Below are 4,582 nucleotides of genomic sequence, written 5' to 3'. Positions count from 1 at the left end.
TGCATGTTGTTGCATTGAGCAGTTCAAATTATCTAGCTGCTTCTGTTTACATGGTTCTTGTTCTATTTATTATCTATATAAAATCTATATGGTTGCAGCTGGCAATACTTGCTTCCTATTTAGCTGATGAGCTGTTGGTTGTATATCGGTACTTCAGAAGTTTGGCAGTTGAAGTTCCCTTTTCAACTGCAAGAGATAACTTGATAATTTCTTTTGAGAAGGTACCTTTAATATAATCCAACTATTATGATTTTGCATTTTTTCATTTCTGTTACTTACGTAGTCCATAATTTTTTGCATGCGTGCATCAAGCTGGTGTTTTTTAAACGTGTTGAAATAAATTTGTTTTTTTTGGATTACTTACAATTGCAACATTTTGACTGCCACCTCTTTGCTACATCGCTGATACCTTTCACTGCTATCACTTATTTTGAATAATTAAATACTTGATCATGATACTATGATACAATGCTTTTGAGCATATTGTTGGCAAGTTATGTTTTTTTTTTCCTTTTTAAGGTTAAATGTGGATTCTGCAAGTGATGAATTTATCTATGATAGATGCCAATAATCTTTCGTTGACTGCATTGTGCTTATTAGCTTTTAATCTCTCTCCCCTTCTCTCGAAAGTGTATTGACCTCCTTATCTTTTCAAGGAAAGAACATGAATGTATAGTTCTTTTTTTCCATGTAAAATTGAGGTTATGCTTGATTGGCTAGCATTATGGTAAGTGTTATTATTTATAAAAAATTATGAATTCAAAATTTCTATACATATGCTTATATATATTATTATTTATTTCTAACAATTTTTTATAAATTTATATATGTCAAATACTTAAGGAAAAAGCAAGTCCTGCAGATACAACAATTACAAGGTCACAAGTTTGGATTGAAGGTCACAAGAAGAAAAATGGGCAACCTATTAGTCAAGCTATTGGAGATAAAATAGTAATAAGAGTTTTCATACCTATGCTAGCACTAGTAATCAAAATTTTTTATTTTACAATATTTGTATATTGCTATTTGCAGAAAGAAATAGAAGAATGTCCACCCGAATCTTTAAACACAACTAACATTGCCGATGATGCAATTAACCTTGTATTTGGCAAGGAATCTCGAGGTAGAGTGCGTGGAATGGGCTTTGGAGTTAAACCATCAAAAGTTGGAGCTTTTGTGGAAAAAAATGCAACTGTTAAGCATCTTGAAAGTATAGTGCATAATCTTCAAGAAGAAATGCAAGAAATGAGGTCCTACTTTCAAACTATGAAGTTACAAAATGAAAAAGAACAGGTTAGTAATGTGGCTATTTTTATTGTAGAGTTATATAGTTCTTCTGATTTTATAATACAGTGTTATGGTCAAAACTATAACAAATACCTATTAGTTCTTCTGATTATATACTTTCTTCTAATTTTATACCTCGTCTTGTGGTGTTGATTGATAGAATAATATATGCATCAAAATTTTGCTAGTAAGTTGGTCCAACAGAGGTAAAGGATAACTATTAGTTCGAATTAAAGGATAACTATTAAAATAATTAATCCAATAGAGGTAATGGATTATGAACCATTCATTTGCTTCAATGCTTTGGTATAGTAAATGTGGACATCACTATCATCCCAATTGCTTAGATTTTTAAAACTTTCAGCAACTCTTGGCTGTGATGGCCATTAACAAAGTGACATGTGACCATAGAGTAAGCTTAATGCTTTTCCAACATCATCTTGATGCTTATTGTTTGTTTCCACAATTGACATCCTTGTTGATTTATTATTGGAACACGCCACAGTTATATCTCACATGCAACACTTTCATTATGCGGGATTTTGTATGTTTGTTCATTTTGTATGTTTGTTCAGAATAATCATGTGGCATTTTGTTTGCTCGATTGGCTAGCATTATGTGGCAATATGTAAGAAATTGTTCTACCTTATTTCTTTTGTATTAGACTAACAATAACTAATTTGTTTGTAAAATTAGGTTGCTAGTGGTGGCATTGGTAGCGGTATTGAAAATTATATTAGTGCCGATAGCAATGTTGCAGCTCAGGTAACTATCTTAACACAATATTATACTTTTGTTTATTATTTATAGCATGCTCTATTATATAATTTGTTTAATCATTAATTACTTTTTATTGTTATATAGTCAAAACTAAAGAAGGTGAGTGCTGGAGATATCAGTGTTAATGCTAAATGTAAGCTGCTTCATTGGTCTGTTGATGGAGCTGTTGCAGAAGGTCGAATTGCATCCACGGATCCAAAAGCAAAAGTACATCACGTTCCTCTTGGTGGATCTTATTGGAAAGTTTGGATTGATAGAGTCTTTGTGGAGAAGGTGGAGCTAATTCGACCAAACAAAGAGATGTTTTTTCTTGAGGATGCAATAGGAAGCACAGTCGCTTGGGCATCAATGTTTATAGTTTTGTCTGACTGATATAGATTTGATCATATACTGTTTGTAGTAAAGATGAATTTTTATTTGGATTATTTTATCTAACTAAATGTAGATGATTATCTCTGATATATATGCACATTGTTTGAGCTCTAATTTGTATGTGGTATTTGTGTATTGGATTATAAATATTATAGCTTTGAGCAGGTTATATTATTTGTATTTATGTATATAGGTATATTATATCTTAAAAATATAATTATCCGCAGCGCGCGGGGCGTGCGCTGTGGAAAATTACATCCGCAGCGCGCGCCCGCGTGCTGCGGATGCAACTTTTCGCAGCGTGCGCCCGCGTGCTGCGGATGCAACTTTCCGCAGCCGCGCCCATGTGCTGTGGATGCAACTTTCCGCAGCGCGCGCCCTGCGCACTGCGGATGAATTATAACTTTCAATAGCTTGGAGTTATGCAGCATGCAATGTGCACTGCGGATAGCTTAATTGCGCGCTGTGGAAAGTCAAATTTGTTGTAGTGCCACCGTCTTTGTCACCACCACCTTCCCCATAATTATTAGTCGGTCCAAGCGGATCTGATGAGCCACTGCCCACCTCCGAAGCAACCCAATAATCGAGACTTTAAGCTCCGCTTTCCAAGATCCTTTTGTAGCAGGTCAAAAAAAATTGAAGCAGCTACAGTAACTGAAACTAGTAAATTAGTTGATATGTAATTTGAGAAAAAAGATTAGCAAGATATATATACTAAAGAGGATAGTTAGTTGATAACTGGCTATTTGACTGGGTAAATTAGGGCTATTTTGGATCGGTTTGGCTTACATTTCATGTTATAATTGGATTTTGTTGAGCTTAATTCTTATCTTGGATGAAATTTTATCTTCATTCTAATTTTTCATGATTTTTTGGATAATTATGGATATTAATTTTGTGGTCTTTAATGTTTGTAAAAATTAGAATGATGATAATGATAAATTGGAGGGCTTAATTGTAATTTCCTGGTTCGAGTTGGGTTCAAGACAGAGTCAAATTGACTCAACTAGGTTAAAGGTCAAGCTCAAAAGTGGTTCAAATTGATGGATTCAAATTGGGTTCAGCTCGGTTCAATTCGAATTTAGTTCAAGCTGACTCAAGATCAATCAGCTCAACGCAAGGTAATTTGGGTTCAAATCTAGTTGATTCAGCCCAACCTACTTCCATTCTCAAGCCAACTCAAGCCATTTCAACCCAAGTTGATTGAGCTCAGCCAAACATCCAGCCATGTTCTTTCACTTCCATTAACCCAAATCAAAGCCCGATCCTAAACTTTGCACCGATTCAATTGCAACTCCACAATCCACCCAAACCCTAATTTGGCCGGTTCAGAAGCAATCAAGCCGCCGGTTCAATCACTTCTCGCCGGTTCAGCGCTGGCATTAAAAGGCGAAGCCGGTTCATTCATTCGGGGGCTCAGTCGCGATTTTGGGAAGCTACAGTGCTCCCAAAATCGCGACTACTGTTCACCTTCTTCTCCTCGTCGCCGCCACTGTCCCGAGCCCCGCCGTGCGCCTCGCCGTTCCTTTTCCTTCCTCTGATCAGCACAAAGCAAAGGGTATAGAGCCACCTCCGATTGCAGCATCGACGTCGCTTCTTCTTTCCTCTGTCGCTGGCTCCGTTGTGGGTGGTTTGCTCCAGCGGTGGCAGCCGGCGATAGCTCCTTCATCCACCTCCTCAGAAGCGCCAGAACTCATCGGGCCCCGTCTGTGGTTCAGCGGGGAATCATCGGACTCCGTCTGTGGTTCAGCGGAGGATTCCGTCGTCTTCACCGCCGCCGTCACCGGAAATGGGCCAGGTAAGGGTCGATTTCCAGTTCCTCTTCCTAATGTTCTGTCTGTGGTTCAGCAGGGTGTTAGACTAGCGTCTGAGGATCCGCCTGCGTCTTCTCCGATTACGCCGTGCTGTGAGTGATTTCTCCAGCAAGCGCCACCGTCCCGTGGAGCTAGCAACCGGAATGGCTGAGGTTTTCTTCTATGCCGGGTTGGAGAGGGAAGAACTCTTCCACCCATTGTCATTTGTTCTATCTGTACACTGTAAATACCAACTGTAACCCTAATTGTTAACATTAACGCCTAATCCTTTTTAATCCTAATCTTAATTTTAATTGTAACCCGAATTTCTCCCTAACCTTGATTTTAAT

This window comes from Curcuma longa, chromosome 2 (genome assembly GCF_044706935.1).
Source record: "Curcuma longa cultivar G26 ecotype Majalengka, Jawa Barat chromosome 2, ITB_CL_G26_1.1, whole genome shotgun sequence".
Classification (NCBI taxonomy): Eukaryota; Viridiplantae; Streptophyta; class Magnoliopsida; order Zingiberales; family Zingiberaceae; genus Curcuma; species Curcuma longa.
This window is presented reverse-complemented; position numbering follows the sequence as displayed.